Here is a 24634-nt window from a genome sequence, read left to right on the forward strand (position 1 = left end):
TATTAGCTATAGGGTGTAGGGTATTAGTTTTAGCTACAAGGTGTAAGGTATTAGTATTAGTATTAGCTATATGGTATTAGTATTAGCTTAGCAATAGGGTTAGGGTATTAGTATTAGCTATAGGGTGTACGGTATTAGGTAGTAGCTATAGGGTGTAAGGTATTAGTATTAGCTATATGGTGTAGGGTATTAGCCATAGGGTGTAGGGTATTAGTATTAGCTATAGGGTGTAGGGTATATATAGGATGTTAGGTATTAGCTATAATGTGTAAGGTATTAGTATTAGTATTAGCTATATGGTAGTATTAGCTAGCTAGGGTGTAGGGTATAAGTATTAGTATTAGCTATAGGGTGTAGGGTATTAGTATTAGTATTAGCTATAGGTGTGGGTATTAGTATTAGCTCTATTACGGTAGCTTATGTTAGCTATATGGTGTAGGGTATTAGTCTTAGCTATAGGGTGTAGGGTATTAGTATTAGCTATAAGGTGTAGGGTATTAGTATTAGTATTAGCTATATGGTGTAGGGTATTAGTATTAGTATTAGCTATAGGGTGTATGCGGTATTAGTATTAGCTATAAGGTGTAGGGTATTAGTATTAGTATTAGCTATAGGGTGTAGGGTATTATATTAGTATTAGCTATATGGTATTAGTATTAGTATAGCTATAGGGTGTAGGGTATTAGTATTAGCTATAGGGTGTAGGGTATTAGTATTAGTATTAGCTATAGGTGTAGGTATTAGCTATAGGGTGTAGGGTATTAGTATTAGCTATAGGGTGTAGGGTATTAGTTTTAGTATTAGCTATAAGGTGTAGGTATTAGTATTAGTATTAGCTATATGGTATTAGTATTAGTATTAGCAATAGGGTTAGGGTATTAGTATTAGCTATAGGGTGTAGCGGTAGGGTATTAGTATTAGCTATAGGGTGTAAGGTATTATAGTAAGTTAGTATTAGCTATATGGTGTAGGGTATTAGCTATAGGGTGTAGGGTATTAGTATTAGCTATAGGGTGTAGGGTATAAGTATTAGCTATAGGATGTAGGGTATTAGTTTTAGTATTAGCTATAATGTGTAAGGTATTAGTATTAGTATTAGCTATATGGTATTAGTATTAGTACTAGCTATAGGGTGTAGGGTATAAGTATTAGTATTAGCTATAGGGTGTAGGGTATTAGTATTAGTATTAGCTATAGGTGTAGGGTATTAGTATTAGCTCTAGGTGTTAGTGTCTTAGCGGTATTAGTATTAGTGTTAGGGTATATATGGTGTAGGGTATTAGTATTAGCTATAGGGTGTAGGGTATTAGTATTAGCTATAGGGTGTAGGGTATTAGTATTAGTATTAGCTATATGGTGTAGGGTATTAGTATTAGTATTAGCTATAGGGTGTAAGGAATAGTTAGTATTAGCTATAAGTATTAGCTTATTAGTATTAGTATTAGCTATAGGGTGTAGGGTATTCGTATTAGTATTAGCTATAGGGTGTAGGGTATTAGTATTAGCTTTTGGTGTGTGGAATTAGTGGCAGTATTAGCTATAGGGTGTTGGGGTATTAGCTATAGGGTGAGGGTATTAGTATTAGCTATAGGGTGTAGGGTTTAGTATTAGCTATTAGGATGTAGGGTATTAGTATTAGCTATGGTAGGGTTTAGTTAGCTATAGGGTGTAGGGTATTAGCTATATGGTGTAGGGCATTAGCTATAGGGTGTAGGTATTAGTATTAGCTATAGGGTGTAGGGTATATAGTTTTAGTATAAGCTATAAGGTGTAAGGTATTAGTATTAGTATTAGCTATATGGGGTGTAGGGTGTAGGTATTAGTATTAGTATTATGGGGTGTAGGGTATTAGCTATAGGGTGTAAGGTATTAGTATTAGTATTAGCTATAGGTATTAGTATTAGTATTAGCAATAGGGTTAGGGTCTTAGTATTAGCTATAGGGTGTACGGTATTAGGTATTAGCTATTGGGTGTAGGGTATTAGTTTTAGTATTTGCTATAGTGTGTAGGGTATATGATGGGGTAGGGTATTATTAGTATTAGCTATAGGGTATTAGCTATAGGGTGTAGGGTATTAGTATTAGCTATAGGTGCAGGGTATTATTAGTATTAGCAATAGGGTGTAGGGTATTAGTATTAGCAATATGGTGTAGGGTATTAGTATTAGCTATAGGGTGTAGGGTATTCGTATTAGTATTAGCTATAGGGTGTAGGGTATTAGTCTTAGCTTTTGGGTGTTAGTGGAATTAGTGGCATTAGTATTAGCTATAGGGTGTTGGGTATTAGTATTAGCTATAGGGTGGGTAAGTATTAGCTATAGTTTAGTATTAGTATTAGCTATAGGGTGTAGGGTATTAGTATTAGCTATGGGTGTAGGGTATTCGTTTTAGTATTAGCTATAAGGTGTAAGGTATTAGTATTAGTATTAGCTATATGGTATTAGTATTAGTATTAGCAATAGGGTTAGGTATTAGTATTAGCTATAGGGTGTACGGTATTAGGTATTAGCTATAGGGTGTAAGGTATTAGTATTAGCTATATGGTGTAGGGCATTAGCTATAGGGTGTAGGGTATTAGTATTAGCTATAGGGTGTAGGGTATAAGTATTAGCTATAGGATGTAGGGTATTAGTATTAGTATAAGCTATAAGGTGTAAGGTATTAGTATTAGTATTAGCTATATGGTATTAGGGTATAGCTATAGGGTGTAGGGCTTAGCCATATTAGCTATAGGGTATTAGCAAGCTAGGGTTATTAGTATTAGCTATAGGGTGTATTAGGTATTAGTATAGGGTGTAGTATTTGCTATAGTGTGTAGGGTATTATATATTACTGTAGCTATAAGGATGTAGTATTAGTGTTAGCTATTTTAGCTATAGGGTAGGGTAGGGTATTAGTAGGGTATAGGGTATTAGTATTAGCTATAAGGTGTATTGATATTAGTATTAGCAATAGGGTGTATAGCTATTAGGTATTAGTATTAGCTATAGGGTGTAGGGTATTAGTATTAGTATTAGCTATAGGGTGTAGGGTATTAGGTATTAGTATTAGCTATAGGGTGTAGGGTATTAGTTTAAGCTATAGGGTGTAGGGTATTAGCTATTAGTATTAGTATTATTTCTATATTAGGGTGTGTTTATTATTAGCTATTGCATAGGGTGTAGGCTATAGTGGGGTGTAGTATTAGCTATAGGGTGTAGGGTATTAGTATTAGTATTAGCTATATAGGTATGTATTAGGTATTAGCTATAGGTGTATGCTATAGTATTAGTATTAGCTATAGGGTGTAGGGTATTATATTAGCTATAGGGTGTAGGGTATTAGTTTTAGTATTAGCTATAGGGTGTATGGTATTAGTATGGTATTTAGTATTAGCTATAAGTATGTAGGTATTAGTATTAGGCTATGGTAGCTATAGGGTGTATGTAATTAGCTATAGGTATTAGTGTATTAGTATAGGGTATGGGTATTAGTTTATATAGGGTGTAGGGTATTTAGTAGGGTGTAGGTATTAGTATTAGTATTAGCTATAGGGTGCCATAGGGTAGGGTATTAGTATTAGCTATAGGGTGTAGGGTATTAGCTATTGTAGGGTATTAGTTTTAGTATTAGCTATAGGTGTAAGGTATTAGTATTAGTATTAGCTATATGGTATTAGTATTAGTACTAGCTATAGGGTGTAGGGTATAAGTATTAGTATTAGCTATAGGGTGTAGGGTATTAGTATTAGTATAGGCTATAGGTGTAGGGTATTAGTATTAGCTCTAGGGTGTACGGTATTAGTTAGCTATAGGGTGTAGGGTCTTAGTATTAGCTATAGGGTGTAGGGTATTAGAATTAGCTATAGGGTGTAGGGTATTAGTATTAGCTATAAGGTGTAGGGTATTAGTATTAGTATTAGCTATATGGTGTAGGGTATTAGTATTAGTATTAGCTATAGGGTGTACGGTATTAGTATTAGCTATAAGGTGTAGGGTATTAGTATTAGTATTAGCTATAGGGTGTAGGGTATTCGTATTAGTATTAGCTATAGGGTGTAGGGTTTTAGTCTTAGCTTTTGGGTGTGTGGAATTAGTGGCAGTATTAGCTATAGGGTGTTGGGTATTAGTATTAGCTATAGGGTGAAGGGTATTAGTATTAGTATTAGCTATAGGGTGTAGGGTATTAGTATTAGCTATGGGTGTAGGGTATTCGTTTTAGTATTAGCTATAAGGTGTAAGGTATTAGTATTAGTATTAGCTATATGGTATTAGTATTAGTATTAGCAATAGGGTTAGGGTATTAGTATTAGCTATAGGGTGTACGGTATTAGGTATTAGCTATAGGGTGTAAGGTATTAGTATTAGCTATATGGTGTAGGGCATTAGCTATAGGGTGTAGGGTATTAGTATTAGCTATAGGGTGTAGGGTATAAGTATTAGCTATAGGATGTAGGGTATTAGTTTTAGTATAAGCTATAAGGTGTAAGGTATTAGTATTAGATTTAGCTATATGGTATTAGTATTAGTACTAGCTATAGGGTGTAGGGTATTAGCCATGGGGTGTAAGGTATTAGTATTAGTATTAGCTATATGGTATTAGTATTAGTATTAGCAATAGGGTTATTAGTATTAGCTATATGGGGTGTAGGGTATTAGCTATAGGGTGTAAGGTATTAGTATTAGTATTAGCTATATGGTATTAGTATTAGTATTAGCAATAGGGTTAGGGTATTAGTATTAGCTATAGGGTGTACGGTATTAGGTATTAGCTATAGGGTGTAGGGTATTAGTTTTAGTATTTGCTATAGTGTGTAGGGTATTATATATTACTATTAGCTATATGATGTAGGGTATTAGTGTTAGCTATAGGGTTTAGGGTATTAGTATTAGTATTAGCTATAGGGTGTAGGGTATTAGTATTAGTATTAGCTATTGGGTGTAGGGTATTAGTATAGTATTAGCTATAAGGTGTATGGTATTAGTATTAGCTATAGGGTATTAATATTAGCAATAGGGTGTAGGGTATTAGTATTAGCTATAAGGTGCAGGGTATTGATATTAGTATTAGCAATATGGTGTAGGGTATTAGTATTAGCTATAGGGTGTAAGGTATTAGTATTAGCTATAGGGTGTAGGGTATTAGTATTAGCAATATGGTGTAGGGTATTAGTATTAGCTATAGGGTGTAGGGTATTAGTATTAGTATTAGCTATAGGGTGTAGGTTATTAACTATAGGGTGTAGGGTATTAGTATTAGCTATAGGGTGTAGGGTATTAGTGTTAGGATTAGCTATAGGGTATGGGTATTAGTTTAAGCTATAGGGTGTAGGGTATTAGCTATAGGGTGTAGGGTATTAGTATTATCTATAGGGTGTAGGGTATTAATATTAGTATTAGCTTTCAGGTGTAGGGTATTAGTATTAGCTGTGGGGTGTAGGGTATTAGCTATAGGGTGTAGGGTATTAGTATTAGTATTAGCTATAGGGTGTAGAGTATTAGAATTAGCTATAGAGTACAGGGTATTATTATTAGCTATAGGGTATTAGTATTAGTACTAGCTATAGGGTGTAGGGTATAAGTATTAGTATTAGCTATAGGGTGTAGGGTATTAGCCATGGGGTGTTTGGTATTAGTATTAGCTATAGGATGTATGGTATTAGAATTAGTATTATCTATGGGGTGTAGGGTATTAGCTATATGGTGTATGGTGTTAGTATTAGCTATAGGGTGTAGGGTATTAGTATTAGATACAGGGTGTATGGTATTAGTATAGTATTAGCTATAAGATGTATGGTATTAGTATTAGCTATAGGGTGTAGGGTATTAGTATTAGCTATAGGGTATTAGTATTAGCAATAGGGTGTAGGTTATTAGTATTAGCTATAAATCAAATCAAATCAAATCAAATGTATTCGTCACATACACATGGTTAGCTGATGTTAATGCGAGTGTAGCGAAATGCTTGTGCTTCTAGTTCCGACAATGCAGTAATAACCAACAAGTAATCTAGCTAACAATTCCAAAACTACTACCTTATAGACACAAGTGTAAGGGGATAAAGAATATGTACATAAAGATATATGAATGAGTGATGGTACAGAGCGGCATAGGCAAGATACAGTAGATGGTTTTTAGTGCAGTATATACATATGAGATGAGTATGTAAACAAAGTGGCATAGTTAAAGTGGCTAGTGATACATGTATTACATAAAGATGCAGTAGATGATATAGAGTACAGTATATACGTATACATATGAGATCAATAATGTAGGGTATGTAAACATTATATTAGGTAGCATTGTTTAAAGTGGCTAGTGATATTTTACATAATTTCCCATCAATTCCCATTATTAAAGTGGCTGGAGTTGAGTCAGTGTGTTGGCAGCAGCCACTCAATGTTAGTGGTGGCTGTTTAACAGTCTGATGGCCTTGAGATAGAAGCTGTTTTTCAGTCTCTCGGTCCCAGCTTTGATGCACCTGTACTGACCTTGCCTTCTGGATGATAACGGGGTGAACAGGCAGTGGCTCGGATGGTTGTTGTACTTGATGATCGTTATGGCCTTCCTGTGACATCGGGTGGTGTAGGTGTCCTGGAGGGCAGGTAGTTTGCCCCCGGTGATGCATTGTGCAGACCTCACTACCCTCTAGAGAGCCTTACGGTTGTGGGCGGAGCAGTTGCCGTACCAGGCGGTGATACAGCCCGACAGGATGCTCTCGATTGTGCGTCTGTAGAAGTTTGTGAGTACTTTTGGTGACAAGCCGAATTTCTTCAGCCTCCTGAGGTTGAAGAGGCGCTGCTGCGCCTTCTTCACCATGCTGTCTGTGTGGGTGGACCAATTCAGTTTGTCTGTGATGTGTACGCCGAGGAACTTAAAACTTACTACCCTCCACTACTGTTCCATCGATGTGGATAGGGGGGTGTTCCCTCTGCTGTTTCCTGAAGTCCACAATCATCTCCTTAGTTTTGTTGACGTTGAGTGTGAGGTTATTTTCCTGACACCACACTCCGAGGGCTCTCACCTCCTCCCTGTAGGCCGTCTCGTCGTTGTTGGTAATCAAGCCTACCACTGTTGTGTCGTCCGCAAACTTGATGATTGAGTTGGAGGCGTGAATGCCACGCAGTCGTGGGTGAACAGGGAGTACAAGAGAGGGCTCAGAACGCACCCTTGTGGGGCCCCAGTGTTGAGGATCAGCGGGGTGGAGATGTTGTTGCCTACCCTCACCATCTGGGGGCAGCCCATCAGGAAGTCCAGTACCCAGTACCCAGTTGCACAGGGCGGGGTCGAGACCCAGGGTCCCGAGCTTGATGACAAGCTTGGAGGGCACTATGGTGTTAAATGCCGAGCTGTAGTCGATGAACAGCATTCTCACATAGGTATTCCTCTTGTCCAGACGGGTTAGGGCAGTGTGCAGTGTGGTTGAGATTGCATCGTCTGTGGACCTATTTGGGCGGTAAGCAAATTGGAGTGGGTCTAGGGTGTCAGGTAGGGTGGAGGTGATATGGTCCTTGACTAGTCTCTCAAAGCACTTCATGATGACGGAAGTGAGTGCTACGGGGCGGTAGTCGTTTAGCTCAGTTACCTTAGCTTTCTTGGGAACAGGAACAATGGTGGCCCTCTTGAAGCATGTGGGAACAACAGACTGGGATAGGGATTGATTGAATATGTCCGTAAACACACCAGCCAGCTGGTCTGCGCATGCTCTGAGGGCGCGGCTGAGGATGCCGTCTGGGCCTGCAGCCTTGCGAGGGTTGACACGTTTAAATGTTTTCCTTACGTTGGCTGCAGTGAAGGAGAGTCCGCATGTTTTGGTTGCGGGCCGTGTCAGTGGCACTGTATTGTCCTCAAAGCGGGGAAAAAAGTTATTTAGTCTGCCTGGGAGCAAGACATCCTGGTACGTGACGGGGCTGGTTTTCTTTGTCTAATCCGTGATTGACTGTAGACCCTGCCACATACCTCTTGTGTCTGAGCCGTTGAATTGAGATTCTACTTTGTCTCTATACTGACGCTTAGCTTGTTTGATTGCCTTGCAGAGGGAATAGTTACACTGTTTGTATTCGGTCATGTTTCCAGTCACCTTGCCCTGATTAAAAGCAGTGGTATGGGGTGTAGGGTATTAATATAGTATTAGCTGTAAGGTTAAGGGTATTAGTATTAGTATTAGCAATAGGGTGTAGGGTATTAGTATTAGCTATAGGCTGTAGGGCATTAGTATTAGTATTAGCTATAGGGTGTAGGGTATTAGTATTAGCTACAGGGTTTAGGGTATTAGTCTTAGCTATAGGTTGTAGGGTATTAATATTAGCTATAGGGTGTAGGTTATTAGTATTAGTATTAGCTATAGGGTGTAGGGTATTAGTATAGTATTAGCTGTAAGGTTCAGGGTATTAGTATTAGTATTAGCTATAGGGTGTAGGGTATTAGTATTAGATATAGGGTGTATGGTATTAGTATTAGTATTAGGATGTAGGGTATTAGTTTTAATATTAGGGTGTAGGGTATTAGTATTAGCTATTGGGTGTATGGTATTAGTATTAGCTATAGGGTGTATGGTATTAGAATTAGTATTAGCTATATGGTATTAGTATTAGCTATAGGGTGTATGGTATTAGGTATTAGCTATAGGGTGTAGGGTATTAGTTTTAGTATTTGCTATAGTGTGTAGGGTATTATTGTTAGCTATAGGGTGTATGGTATTAGTATTAGTATTAGCTATTGGGTGTAGGGTATTAGTATAGTATTAGCTATAAGGTGTATGGTATTAGTTTTAGCTATAGGGTGTAGGGTATTAGTATTAGCTATTGTAGAAAAGGCCCATGGAGTTGTTGGAATAATCCTTTAATTCATTGCCATTTACTCAGCTGGGCCAGGGGCGCTTTAATTAGGTCAGGAGGAAATGTCCGACAGATCTCAACTCCATAAAAGGAGGAAATTGAAATCGCCTGATCTCGCTGCTTTCTCTTCCTTAACTCCATCTGATCCAGAAGTTCTGTGCGTCCATGAATCCACACTACTCAGTAAATATACCACTCTATGGTTAAAGGAATTCCTGCCTCAGTCTCATCCATTCCTGTCACCTGACACGTGACTACCTGTTCACCTTCACTGTCAGTCATCCTACCTGTCCAGCTACCCACACAGATTCCACTGATCTTTCAATGGTCCTTCAAGCCGGATGATGACTGAACCAAAGACAGGTGAAAAGGAAATGGAGGCGGAGAGGGAAGAATTGTCTCCACTGGAAGGAAGAAGAGGGGAGGAGAGAGCAGCTGATGGAAAGGTCTTGGAACAAAGGAAATATCCAGGAGTTAAGCCTAAAGCAGCAAAGGCTTCATCCTCAACCACCAGCAACACCAGAATAACCAGGCAAGCACCTGGTTATCTTAAGGATTATGTGGTCGAGTTTCCGACATCAAAGGGCAAGCCCACCAGAGCTCAAAGTGTTGATGGATCAACTATACGTTTCAGCCATCAACCATCCCCTCTGAGCCAAGGACCGGAAACTGCTTTGGAGCAGGAAAGTGGTCTACATGAAGAACCTATGGAAGAGGTAACTCCCACTGCACAGGTCGACCAGCTTCGAGAGGCAGGCTCCGCTCACCCCTTAACTAATGGGAAATCGTCGAAGCACTCTAGACGGAGTGGGAGTTCGACCAGTGGATACCCCTTTGGAAGTGGCCATGGCAGCCGCCATTCACTAGCCCTCAGCGATTCACAGACCGCTGTCCTACAAGAGAGGATGAAACTATTAGCTTTGGAGGAAATTGAGTGTCAGATTGAGGAGGAACGACAGGCTGACGAACGATGTCACCAATTGGATGTGCAGGCCCGTAGAGCTCTACAGGAAAGGGAATTCATTGCCAAGGACCTGGCACAGCAGCGACGGCACCGTCAAGCCAGAAGGGAATTGGAGGAGGCACGGATGGTCTCATCCTTCCTGGAGAGGAACGAACAGGGAATTGACGTGACCACCCCTCCACATGGACCTGACCTGTCTGCCTTTCTTTCCCAATCTGCCCCTCTGGTACAGCATGGCACACAGTCCCCGGAGGCTCCGGGGTCAACAGCCAACACGGAGCATGCGAGACAGGCAGCTCCACCAATGCCCTCTATGCCAGTGACACAAGTTAGCATTCCTCCATCTGGACAAAGCATCACTCCTTCGCCTTTCCGCCAATTACCAACCAAGGCAAATCGTTCCTTTCGTCCAGGGCCAGGCCAGTCCTCAAACATCAGGTCGGAGGGCTCTCGCCCAATTCCGGCTACCACAAATGGAGGGTCTGGGACAGTAGGGGACCGGCCCAATGAGGCCACAGTGGGCTCATCAGAAGTCCCGGGTTTATCCTTCACGCAACCAGAAGAGGGAGCCAACATTATGAAACTTCTAGTAGCCTCAGCCTATGGAATTCCCAGACCCAAACTGCCATACTTTGAAAACGGAAAGGAGAGTGAATTTGTTCTTTTGGAAATGGCATTGGAGAGCCTGCCGGGTATTCACAGTCATCTGTCAGAATGCTACAAATACCAAGTACTAATGGATCATTTGCGGTTTCCCAGTGCATACAGGCTGGCCCAATCCTTTATGCACTCCGCAACACCATACACTGCAGCTCTCCAGGCCCTGAAGGCGAGATATGGTGAGCCACGTCAGCTAGTCCAGAATGAACTAAACAACATCCTGAACACGTCTCCAATTAAAATGGGAGACCATGCTGCCTTCCAAGAATTCTCCCTGGCTGTCCAATCCCTGACCTCGATGCTCCAATCCGTTGAAGGAGAAGACGGGAACGAGCTGAAATGTGGCTCCCACGTGGACAGGCTTCTTAGCAAACTTCCAGTGTACCTCAGAGACAGTTTCATTGAACATTGTTTGAATAAGGGCATCCTGAAAGAGGGCTCGAGAAGCACCTATGCTCTTAGAGACCTGGCCGCATGGTTGGAGGTGAAGGCAAAGGCGAAGAGCATCGCTCACCAGGCCACAATCTCAGCCATAGCCACCGGGGGAAGGAAGGAGTTTGAACGCCAGGAGGGACAGAAAAGGCCAAATCCCACTACTATGTACTTAAATAGTGAAGCCGGGGAGGAACCCGGGAAGAAGACCCCTCTCAAGCTCAAGAACATCAAATTCCAGACTTTTCTGCCCATATTGCAATAGTAAGGGGCACTTCCTTGGCTCATGCCCCAGAGTAAAAAAACTCACTCAAACTCAATTGAAGGCCTGGAAAGCCATGTTTCATCAGATTTGTTTACTGCCTTCCGACACCACACTGCTCTGGTTCATATGGCGAGATATGGAACGAGATGCAGAGCCCACAATCAATGAATGGCAGGTACTCCCATTTGGCACCACCTGCAGTCCTTGCTGTGCCATATACGCTCTGCAGAGACACGCACGGGAGCATCCAGCCAGTGACCCAGAAGTATTGGATTCAGTGGAAAATGCCTTCTATGTGGATAACTGCTTACAGAGCATCCCATCCACGGCTGAAGCGAAAGCACTCCTTGATAAAGTACGGAATCTCCTGTCCAAAGGGGGATTTGAGGTCCGACAGTGGGCTAGTAACAGAGCGGAGGTTATCCAGCACCTCCCGCCACAAGCTAGGTCCAGTAGCAGTGAACTATGGCTAACGCAGTCTGGTGCTAACCCAGAAGAGCCCACTCTAGGACTGAGGTGGAGCTGCATACCGGATACCCTGGGGTATAAGCACAGCTCGGCTGACCTAGTGGAACGATGGATCTGTTGGGAAACAGAGTTAACGGAGCTCTCTGATGTCCAAATGCCAAGATGTTATGTACCATCCTGTGCTGACCAACTGGGATCATGCCTGGAACTGCATGTATTCTGTGATGCTTCGGAGCGAACTTATGGGGCTGTTTCCTATCTTAGAGTGGAGGATAAGGCAGGCCACACCCATGTCTCCTTTGTCAAGGCCAGGTCCAGGGTCGCACCCAAGAAGCAGTTGTCAATGCCTAGGCTGGAACTCAGTGCTGCCCTTTCCGGAGCCCAGTTGGCCTCTACCTTGCGAGCCGAGCTCACCTTGCCAATCCAACGGGTCATCTACTGGAGTGATTCGACCACTGTATTGACCTGGCTCAAGTCGGAGTCCTGCAGGTATAAGGTGTTTGTCGGAACTCGCATTGCGGAAATCCAAGACCTAACAGAAGTCCAGGACTGGAGGTATGTTGATAGCATAAACAATCCTGCTGATGACGTTACTCGCGTTAAAACCCTTCAGGAACTGGCTCAACCCCATCTCTGGAGCTTGGGACCACCATTCTTGTCCCAACCAGAGAACGAGTGGCCGACAGCCCCCAGGCGTACGGCCCCTCCGCAACCAACTGAAGCTCATGAGTTAAGGAGGTCCGCCCAATGCTACAGCATCTCTACGGAACCAACAACGGCTCTCCCTGACCTAACACAATCCCAAACACTGACGGATCTGATCACCGCCACAAACCAGACCTCAGATGGGGTGGCTTCTATACCCACCTCCCTCGCGGCAGAGACACTACTCCTCCAGCAAGCACAAGCAGTTAGCTTCCCCGAGGAGTTAAAAGCTCTGAAAGCCGGTAGGGAAGTGGCTAAGGACAGCCGTCTTCTCTCTCTTGCCCCAGAATATGATCCAATCCTTGGTGTGATCAGAGTCGGAGGGAGGCTGCGCCAAGCAGAGGTTTTGGACCCAGATGCTATCCACCCAATTATCCTTGACTCCAGACACCCTCTTACCAGGCTCCTCATCAAGAGTTATGATAAGAGGCTTCTCCACCCAGGGCCAGAGAGGGTCTATGGGGAGATGAGACGGAAGTACTGGATAATTGGAGGACGAGGAGCCATTCGTAAGCACCAATACGCCTGCGTAGAATGTCAGAAATGGCGGGCCGGAGCTACGGTGCCCAAAATGGCAGATTTACCCCCTGCTCGCTTGCGCCTCCTTAAACCACCCTTCTGGTCAACAGGAGTAGATTGCTTTGGCCCCTTGATGATCAAGTTAGGTCGTCGTGTGGAAAAGCGCTGGGCCATTCTATTCAAATGTTTGACAACCAGATGTGTCCACCTGGACCTACTGGAGAGTTTGGATACTGAAGCCTTCCTCATGGCCCTACGGCGGTTTATCTCCCGACGGGGGAAACCCTACGAGATCCTGGCTGACAGAGGTACGAACTTCAAGGCAGGAGAAGCCAGGTTGGAGGAAGCCCCAATCCGGTTACACCGAATATGCTCTTGATGGGACGCCGAGATGCGTCACTTCCTCAAGCCAGGTATGCTGATACCAACCTCGTAGGCAGACGCCGGTGGCGACACAGCCAAATCTTAGCTGACCATTTTTGGGCCCGATTCATACCTACCAAGTCTACAGCACAGAGGGAAATGTTGGAGACAAATGGCTAGCCTGGAAACTGGCCAAGTAGTAATGATGGTGGACCCTCAGCTGCCTCGAGCCTCCTGGCCGGTGGGCCATATAACTAAGACCATGCCTGGGACCGATGGTCGTGTTAGATCAGTGGAGATCCAGGTGAAGAACCGGACATATATCCGGCCAGTTGCCCGACTAATTCCTCTCCCTGAGATGACAGAGGACGGGGAGCAATGAGCCTTTTTTGAGGAGTGTGGAATTTAACAAATTCCCGGGGTGGCTGTAGAAAAGGCCCATGGAGTTGTTGGAATAATCCTTTAATTCATTGCCATTTACTCAGCTGGGCCAGGGGCGCTTTAATTAGGTCAGGTGGAAATGTCCGACAGATCTCAACTCCATAAAAGGAGGAAATTGCCATCGCCTGATCTCGCTGCTTTCTCTTCCTTAACTCCATCTGATCCAGAAGTTCTGTGCGTCCATGAATCCACACTACTCAGTACATATACCACTCTATGGTTAAAGGAATTCCTGCCTCAGTCTCATCCATTCCTCTGTCACCTGAAACGTGACCACCTGTTCACCTTCACTGTCGGTCATCCTACCTGTCCAGCTACCCACACAGATTCCACTAATCTTTCAGCTATAGGGTATTAGTATTAGCAATAGGGTTTAGGGTATTAGTATTAGCTATAAGGTGTAGGGTATACGTATTAGTATTAGCTATAGGGTATACGTATTAGTATTAGCTATAGGGTGTAGGGTATTAGTATTAGTATTAGCTATAGGGTATAGGGTATTACTATTAGCTAAAGGGTGTAGGGTATTAGTATTAATATTAGGGTGTAGGGTATTAGTATTAGCATTAGGATGTAGGGTATTAGTATTAATATTAGGGTGTATGGTATTAGTATTAGCTACAGGGTGTATGGTATTAGTATTAGCTATAGGGTGTAGTGTATTAGTATTAGCTATAGGGTGTAGGCTATTACTATTAGCTAAAGGTTGTAGGCTATTAGCTATAGGGTGTAGGGTATTAGTATTAATATTAGGGTGTAGGGTATTAGTATTAATATTAGGGTGTATGGTATTAGTATTTGCTACAGGGTGTATGGTATTAGTATTAGCTATAGGGTGTAGGGTATTAGTATTAGCTATAGGGTTTAGGGTATTAGTATTAGCTATAGGATGTAGGGTATTAGTATTAGTATTAGCTATAGGGTGTAGGGTATTAGTATTAGTATTAACTATAGGGTGTAGGGTATTAGTATTAGTATTAGCTATTGGGTGTAGGTTATTAGTATAGTATTAGCTATACGGTGTATGGTAGTAGTATTAGCTATTGGGTGTAGGTTATTAGTATTAGCTGTAGGGTGTATGGAATTAGTATTAGTATTAGCTATATGGTATTAGTATTAGCAATAGGGTGTAGGGTATTAGTATTAGCTATAAGGTCTAGGGTATACATAGTAGTATTAGCTATAGGGTATACATATTAGTATTAGTATTAGTATTAGCTATAGGGTGTAGGGTATTAGTATAGTATTAGCTGTAAGGTGCAGGGTGTTAGTATTAGTATTAGCTATAGGGTGTAGGCTATTAGCTATAGGGTGTAGGGTATTAGTATTAGCAATAGGGTGTAGGGTATTAGTATTAGCTATAGGGTGTACGGTATTAGGTATTAGCTATAGGGTGTAGGGTATTAGTTTTAGTATTTGCTATAGTGTGTAGGGTATTATATATTAGTATTAGCTATAGGATGCAGGGTATTAGTGTTAGCTATAGGGTGTAGGATATTAGTATTAGTATTAGCTATTGCGTGTAGGGTATTAGTATAGTATTAGCTATAAGGTGTATGGTATTATTATTAGCTATAGGTGTAGGGTATTGGTATTAGTATTAGCTAGGGTATTAGTATAGTATTAGCTATAGGTTGTAGGGTATTAGTATTAGCTATAGGGTGTAGGGTATACGTATTAGTATTATCTACTGGGTGTAGGGCATTCGTATTAGTATTAGCTATGTAGTGTAGGGTATTAATTAGTTTTAGCTGTAGGGTGTATATTATTAGTATAGTATTGGCTGTAAGGAGCAGGGTATTAGTATTAGTATTAGCTATTGGGTGTATATTATTAGTATAGTATTAGCTATAAGGTGTAGGGTATTAGTTGTAGTTTTTGCTATAGTGTGTAGGGTATTATTTAGTAGTATAGGGTTTAATGTGTTAGTGTTAGTATTAGCTATAGGGTGTAGGGTATTAGTATTAATATTAGGGTGTAGGGTATTAGTATTAGCATTAGGATGTAGGGTATTAGTATTAATATTAGGGTGTATGGTATTAGTATTAGCTACAGGGTGTATGGTATTAGTATTAGCTATAGGGTGTAGGGTATTAGTATAAGCTATAGGGTGTAGGTTATTACCTATAGGGTGTAGGGTATTAGTATTAGCTATAGGGTGTAGGGTAGTAGTGTTAGGATTAGCTATAGGGTGTAGGGTATTAGTATTAGATATAGGGTATTAGTATTAGCTTTAGGGTGTAGGGTATTAGTGTTAGCTATTGTGTGTAGGGTATTAGTATTAGTATTGGCTATAAGGTGTAGGATATTAGTATTATTATTAGCTATAGGGTGTAGAGTATTAGTATTAGTATTAGCTAGGGTATTAGTATTAGTCTTAGCTATAGGTTGTAGGGTATTAGTATTAACTATAGGGTGTAGGTTATTAGTATTAGTATTAGTTATAGGGTGTATTGTATTAGTATTAGCTATAGGGTGTAGGGTATTAGTATTAGATATAGGGTGTATGGTATTCATATTAGTATTAGGATGTAGGGTATTAGTATTAATATTAGGGTGTAGGGTATTAGTATTAGCTATAGGATGTAGGGTATTAGTATTAGCTATAGGGTGTAGGGTATTAGTATTAGCTATAGGGTGTAGGGTATTAGTATTAGCTATAGGGTGTATGGTATTCGTATTAGTATTAGGATGTAGGGTATTAGTATTATTATTAGGGTGTAGGGTATTAGTATTAGCTATAGGATGTAGGGTATTAGTATTAGCTATAGGGTGTAGGGTATTAGTATTAGCTATAGGGTGTTGGGTATTAGTATTAGCTATAGGGTGTAGGGTATTAGTATTAGCTATAGGATGTAGGGTATTAGGTATTAGCTATAGGGTGTAGGGTATTAGTTTTGGTATTTGCTGTGTTATTACCTATAGGGTGTAGGGTATTAGTATTAGATATAGGGTATTAGTATTAGTATTAGCTTTTGGGTGTAGGGTATTAATATTAGCTATAGGGTGTAGGATATTATTATTAGCTGTAGGGTGTAGGGTATTAGCTATAGGGTGTAGGTTATCAGTTTTAGATATTGGGTATTAGTATTAGTATTAGCTTTAGGGTGTAGGGTATTAGTATTAGCTATTGTGTGTAGGGTATTATTATTATTATTAGCTATAGGGTGTAGAGTATTAGTATTAGTATTAGCTAGGGTATTAGTATTAGTCTTAGCTATAGGTTGTAGGGTATTAGTATTAGCTATAGGGTGTAGGGTATTAGTATTAGCTATAGGGTGTAGGTTATTACCTATAGGGTGTAGGGTATTAGTATTAGCTATAGGGTGTAGGGTATTAGTGTTAGGATTAGCTATAGGATGTAGGGTATTAGGTATTAGCTATAGGGTGTAGGGTATTAGTTTTGGTATTTGCTGTGTTATTACCTATAGGGTGTAGGGTATTAGTATTAGATATAGGGTATTAGTATTAGTATTAGCTTTTGGGTGTAGGGTATTAATATTAGCTATAGGGTGTAGGATATTATTATTAGCTGTAGGGTGTAGGGTATTAGCTATAGGGTGTAGGTTATTAGTTTTAGATATTGGGTATTAGTATTAGTATTAGCTTTAGGGTGTAGGGTATTAGTATTAGCTATTGTGTGTAGGGTATTATTATTATTATTAGCTATAGGGTGTAGAGTATTATTATTAGTATTAGCTAGGGTATTAGTATTAGTCTGAGCTATAGGTTGTAGGGTATTAGTATTAACTATGGGGTGTAGGATATTAGTATTAGTATTAGCTATAGGGTGTATTGTATTAGTATAGTATTAGCTGTAAGGTGCAGGGTATTAGTATTAGCTATAGGGTGTATGGTATTAGTATTAGTATTATCTATGGGGTGTAGGGTATTAGCTATAGGGTGTATTGTATTAGTTATTAGCTATAGGGTGTAGGGTATTAATATTAGATATAGGGTGTATGGTATTCGTATTAGTATTAGGATGTAGGGTATTAGTATTAATATTAGGGTGTAGGGTATTAGTATTAGCTATAGGATGTAGGGTATTAGTATTAGCTATAGGGTGTAGGGTATTAGTATTCGTATTAGCTATAGGGTGTAGGGTATTAGTATTAGCTATAGGGTGTAGGGTATTATTATTAGCTATAGGGTGTAGGGTATTAGTATTAGCTATAGGATGTAGGTATTAGGTATTAGCTATAGGGTGTAGTGTATTAGTTTTGGTATTTGCTATGTTATTACCTATAGGGTGTAGGGTATTAGTATTAGCTATATGGTGTAGGGTATTAGTGTTAGGATTAGCTATAGGGTGTAGGGTATTAGTATTAGATATAGGGTATTAGTATTCGTATTAGCTTTTGGGTGTAGGGTATTAATATTAGCTATAGGGTGTAGGATATTAATATTAGCTGTAGGGTGTAGGGTATTAGCTATAGGGTGTAGGTTATTAGTATTAGATATAGGGTATTAGTATTAGTATTAGCTTTAGGGTGTAGGGTATTAGTATTAGCTATAGGGTGTAGAGTATTAGTATTAGTATTAGCTAGGGTATTAGTATTAGTCTTAGCTATAGGTTGTATGGTATTAGTATTAGCTATAGGGTGTAGGTTATTAGTATTAGTATTAGCTATAGGGTGTATTGTATTAGTATTAGCTATAGGGTGTAGGGTATTAGTATTAGATATAGGGTGTATGGTATTCGTATTAGTATTAGGATGTAGGGTATTAGTATTAATATTAGGGTGTAGGGTATTAGTATTAGCTATAGGATGTAGGGTATTAGTATTAGCTATAGGGTGTAGGGTATTAGTATTAGCTATAGGGTGTAGGGTATTAGTATTAGCTATAGGGTGTAGGGTATTAGTATTAGCTATAGGATGTAGGGTATTAGGTATTAGCTATAGGGTGTAGGGTATTAGTTTTGGTATTTGCTATGTTATTACCTATAGGGTGTAGGGTATTAGTATTAGCTATATGGTGTAGGGTATTAGGAGTGGCTTCTTCGTAAGAACCATTTCAAGGTCCTGGAGTGGCCTAGCCAGTCTCCAGATCTAAACCCCATAGAAAATCTTTGGAGGGAGTTGAAAGTCCGTGTTGCCCAGCATCAGCCCCAAAACATCACTGCTCTAGAGGAGATCTGCATAGAGGAATGGGCCAAAATACCAGCAATAGTGTGTGAAAACCTTGTGAAGATTTACAGAAAACGTTTGACCTCTGTCATTGCCAACAAAGGGTATATAACAAAGTATTGAGATAAACTTTTGTTATTGACCAAATACTTATTTTCCACCATAATTTGCTAATAAATCAATTAAAAATCCTACAATGTGATTTTCTGGATTTTTTTCTAATTTTGTCTGTCATAGTTTAAGTGTACCTATGATGAAAATTACAGGCCTCTCTCATCTTTTTAAGTGGGAGAACTTGCACAATTGGTGACTGACTAAATACTTTTTTGCCCCACTGTATATACTGTATTCTATCCTATTCTACTGTATCTTAGTCTATGCATTACTCATCTCAGATGTATATACTGTATTCTATCCTATTTGACTGTATCTTAGTCTATGCATTACTCATGTCATATGTATATACCGTATTCTATTCTACTGTATCTTAGTCTATGCCGCTCTGACATCGCTCGGCCAAATATTTATATATTCTTAATTCCATTCCTTTAGATTGTGTGTATTGTTAGATATTACTTGTTAGATATTACTGGACTGTTGGAGCTAGAAACACAAGCATTTCGCTACACCAGCAATAACATCTGCTAAACAAATGTATGTGACAAATAAAATGTGATTTGATGTATATACAGTTGAAGTCGCAAGTTTACATACACCTCAGCCAAATACATTTAAACTCAGTTTTTCACAATTCCTGACATTTAATCCTAGTAAAAATTCCCTGTTTTAGGGCAGTTAGAATCACCACTTTATTTTAAGAATTTGAAATGTCAGAATAATAGTAGATAGAAGGATTTATTTCAGCTTTTATTTATTTCTTCAGATTCCCAGTGGGTCAGAAGTTTACATACACTTTATTAGTATTTGGTAGCATTGCCATTAAATTGTTTAACTTGGTAAAACATTTCAGGTAGCCTTCCAAAAGCTTCCCACAATAAGTTGGGTGAATTTTGGCCCATTCCCCCTGACAGAGCTGGTGTAACTGAGTCAGGTTTGTAGGCCTCCTTGCTCGCACATGCTTTTTCAGTTCTTCCCACAAATGTTCTATAGGATTGAGGTCAGGGCTTTGTGATGGCCACTCCAATACCTTGACTTTGTTGTCCTTAAGCCATTTTGCCACAACTTTGGAAGTATGCTTAGGGTCACTGTCATTTTGGAAGACCCATTTGCGACCAAGCATTAACTTCCTGACTTATCTCTTGAGATGTTGCTTCAATGTATCCACATAATTTCCCTCCTTATGGTGCCATCTATTTTGTGAAGTGCACCAGTCCCTCCTGCAGCAAAGCACCCCCACAACATGATGCTGCCACCCCTGTGCTTCACGGTTGGGATGGTGTTCTTCGGTTTGCAAGCCTCCCCCTTTTTCCTTCAAACATAATGATGGTCATTATGGCCAAACAGTTCTATTTTTGTTTCATCAGACCAGAGGACATTTCTCCAAAAGGTATGATCTTTGTCCCCATGTGCAGTTGCAAACCGTAGTCTGGCTTTTTTTATGGCGGTTTTGGAGCAGTGGCTTCTTCCTTGCTGTGCGGCCTTTCAGGTTATGTCGATATAGGACTCATTTTACTGTGGATAGAGATACTTTTGTACCTGTTTCCTCCAGCATCTTCACAAGGTCCTTTGCTGTTGTTCTGGGATTGATTTGCACTTTTCGCACCAAAGTACGTTAATCTCTAGGAGACAGAACGCGTCTCCTTCCTGAGCGGTATGATGGCTGCGTGGTCCTGTGGTGTTTATACTTGTGTACTATTCTTTGTACAGATGAACGTGGTACATTCAGGCATTTGGAAATTGTTCCCAAGGATGAACCAGACTTGTGGAGGTCTACAATCATTTTTCTGAGGTCTTGGCTGATTTCTTTTGATTTTCCCATGATGTTAAGCAAAGAGGCACTGAGTTTGAAGGAAGGCATTGAAATACATCCACAGGTACACTTCCAATTGACTCAAAAGATGTCAATTAGCCTATCAGAAGCTTCTGAAGACATGACATAATTTTCTGGAATTTTCAAAGCTGTTTAAAGGCACAGTCAACTTAGTGTATGTAAACTTCTGACCCACTGGAATTGTGATACAGTGAATTATAAGTGAAATAATCTGTCTGTAAACAATTGTTGGAAGAATTACCTATATCATGCACAACGGAGATGTCCTAACCGACTTGCCAAAACTATAGTTTCTCTTAAAAATAAATTTGAGGATTGGTTGAAAAACGAGTTTTAATGACTCCAACCTAAGTGTATGTAAACTTCCGACTTCAACTGTAGGTCTGGTGTTGGAGGTCATTCTACACTCTGTGTTATACAACCCAGGTCTGGTGTTGGAGATCATTCTACACTCTGTGTTATACAACCCAGGTCTGGTGTTAGAGATCATTCTACACTCTGTGGATCTCCTGCATGTATTTTCTGATGTTTAATCAGACCACTTGAATGAGAGTATCTCTTGTCACATTGATCACAGCTATAAGGCTTCTCTCCTGTGTGTGTTGTCTGGTGCTCTTCAAGGCTTTCTCCCTGAGAAAAGTTTTTCCCACACTGATCACAGGTATAAGGCTTCTCTCCTGTGTGTGTTCTCTGGTGTGATACTGTTAAAAGATTTTATCAAGGTTTAAGATAAATTATTAAATAATTCTACCTGGAAACTTAACCATTAGAGATTAGAGGTTATCTAGCATGAACAAGGAGTAATTAAAAATAATAAACAAGAGAGGAATGCATGTGTGTGTCTAACGAATACAAAGAGGGTCCTTAACCTATGTTTCAACCGACCCAGCTATAACTCTGGGGAGATAAGATAGGACAGGGAGAGCCCCTCCAGGGTTCCCTTATCTGGGGGGGACTGGAACTGTCAGCTGGGTGGTAATAAACTGTGGTGAGACTTCAGGAGAAAAATAGAGAATCCAAATGTTAGTGTGTATGTATGTGCATATGAGAATGTCATTGTATATGCACAGGAGCGCTCTCGTAAATACATTTTCGAACTATCGTAGCTGGGCCTCCGTCTGATTCATTTCAACCAGTTTCCTACAAATTCTGGGTTTCAGGCTGAGTAGTTAATTGAATTGGGTTTATGAACATCGAGAACATAATTCTCATGACAGATACCAGGTTGTTTAACTGAGTAAAACTCTTGCCACATTGATCACAGCAATATAAGACTGCTCTCCTGTGTGTGTTCTCTGGTGTGATACCAGGTTGCACGACTGAGTAAAACTCTTGCCACACTGATCACAGCTATAAGGTTTCTCTCTTGTATGTGTTCTCTGGTGTTTTTTTAGATAAATTGAATGAGTAAAACTCTTCCCACATTGATCACAGCTATAAGGTTTCTCTCCTGTGTGTGTTCTCTGGTGTCCTTTAAGGTGTCCTATCCAAGAAAAGTTTTTCCCAAGTTGCTCACAGCTATATGGCTGCTCTCCTGTGTGTGTTCTCTGGTGTGAAAGCAGGTTGGTTGACCGAGTAAAACTCTTGCCACATTGCTCACAGCTATATGGCTGCTCTCCTGTGTGTATTCTCTGGTGTGATACCAGCTTTCTTGAATTAGTAAAACTCTTTCCACACTGATCACAGCTATAAGATTTCTCTCCTGTGTGTGTTCTCTGGTGTGATAGCAGGTTGCTTAACCAAGTAAAACTCTTCCCACATTTATTACAGCTATAAGGCTTCTCTCTTGTGTGCAGTCACTGGTGTATTTTAAGTTTTGATGAATATGTGCAATGTTTCCCACAGTCAGAGCAGCAGTTAGATTTCTTCCCTGTGGGTCTCTGCTGGTGTGTCTTGAGGTGTTCTGATCTGGAGAGACTCTTCTCTGCCTCATCAGCATCATGATGTTGTTGAGGCTCCCCAGAGGACCCACGGTAGTCACGTCTCTCTCCTGTGTGAATGACAAAGTCAGACAGATGGTTAAAGGCCCACAACAGCAGAAATCCACTGTTTATGACAGTCAAGTGAGCAACAATAATCACATTTTGTCTTGTTTTCACATTAGTAGTAACATCAATGAATGTAGGGTAGAAATAAGTTAACGTTGTTGAAACTCTAAGCAGTGTGCCAGATTACTTTTGGTCTCCAATACAGACCCCTTTCTGTGTTTGTTAAAATTGTGGCACGTGTGCAATTTGGTTGTAGAAACTCCTCCATGCCAACAAGGAAACCTCTAGCTGCGTACCCCCTCTAGCTCCAGGGTCAGCGCACTCTCAAGTGTTGTTTTTTGCCATTATTGTTAGCCTGCCACACACACACTATACACTACATTTATTAAACATAAGTTTGTCACAACCCGGGTGGTGGAAATTGACAGAGGACCAGGGCACAAATAATAATATAAATCAATCATTTTGCTCTTTATTTAACCATCTTACAAATAAAACCTTCTTTGTTCATTGAAAATTGTGAATAACTCACCACAGGTTAATGAGAAGGGTGTGCTTGAAAGGATGCACATAACTCTGCAATGTTGGGTTGTATTGGAGAGCCTCAGTCTTAAATCATTTTCCACACACAGGCTGTGCCTATATTTAGTTTCATGCTAGTGAGGGCTGAGAATCCACTCTCACATAGGTATGTAGTTGAAAAGGGCATCAGTGTCTTAACAATGCAATTTGCCAAGGCAGGATACTCTGAGCGCAGCCCAATCCAGAAATCTGGCAGTGGCTTCTGATTAAATTACATTTTCACAGAACCGCTTGTTGCAATTTCGAAGAGGTTCTCTTGTTAAGATATCAGTAAGTGGACTGGAGGCAGGGCATTAAAGGGATAACGAATCCAGTTGTTTGTGTCATCCGTTTCGGGAAAGTACCTGTGTAATTGCGCACCCAACTCAGGTGCTTTGCTATAACACATTTGACATTGTCCGTAAGCTTGAGTTCAATTGCACACAACAAATCATACAATGATGGAAAGACCTGTGTGTTGTCCTTGGTAATGCAGACAGAGAAGAGCTCCTACTTCTTAATAATAGCCTCAACTTTGTCCAGCACATTGTCCAGCAGATATAGTTGCGGAGAGTCCCTGTAATCCTAGATTCAGATCATTCAGGTGAGAAAAAACACCACCCAGATAGGCCAGTCGTGTGAGAAACTCGTCATCATGAAAGCGGCCAGACAAGTGAAAGTTATGGTCGGTAAACAAAACGTTAAGCTCGTCTCTCAATTTCAAAAAAAGGTGTCAATACTTTGCCCCTTGATAACCAGCACACTTCTGTATGTTGTAAAAGCTTTACATGGTTGCTGCCCATATCATTGCATAGTGCAGAAAATACACGAGAGTTCAGGGGCCTTGGTTTAACAAAGTTAACCATTTTCACTGTAGTGTCTAACACGTTTTCCAAGCTGTCAGACATTCCCTTGGCAGCAAGAGCCCGTCGGTAGATGCTGCAGTGTACCCAAGTGGCATCGGGAGCAACTGCTTGCACGCGCGTTACCATTCTACTCTGTCTCCCTGCGCCATCAGTACAGATACCAATATGAGCAGCAGCTACGTTTGGCTACATACATTAGTGGAAATCCCGTGAGAGAGTAACGGTTAATGTGATTGGAAGTAAATTATTTGACAAGGCTACCTGTATTTGACATTGTCTTGCTAATTCGCTGAACACTAGATGGTTTAATTTGATTTTTTGCAAAGAAACGAGGCTACTCAGGTGAGAAAAAAACCTCACCCAAATGTATAGCCCCGTTGGAAAATATAAATTGACTGTGAAAATGTGAAGAAAATGTATTATTTGCACATTTAAAAAAATATGAATCACATTATTACTTGGAGTACCCCTGACGGCATACTCCGGTTTGGGAATACATGCCAT

General features: G+C 40.4%; 1 pseudogene; it reads right to left on the reverse strand.

Moving 5' to 3' along the window:
- Positions 1 to 21944: 21944 nt before the first annotated feature.
- On the reverse strand, positions 21945 to 24634 carry LOC135563495 (zinc finger protein 239-like; annotated as a pseudogene).

The sequence above is a fragment of the Oncorhynchus nerka genome, linkage group LG21, assembly GCF_034236695.1.
Source record: "Oncorhynchus nerka isolate Pitt River linkage group LG21, Oner_Uvic_2.0, whole genome shotgun sequence".
In the NCBI taxonomy this organism is placed as follows: Eukaryota; Metazoa; Chordata; class Actinopteri; order Salmoniformes; family Salmonidae; genus Oncorhynchus; species Oncorhynchus nerka.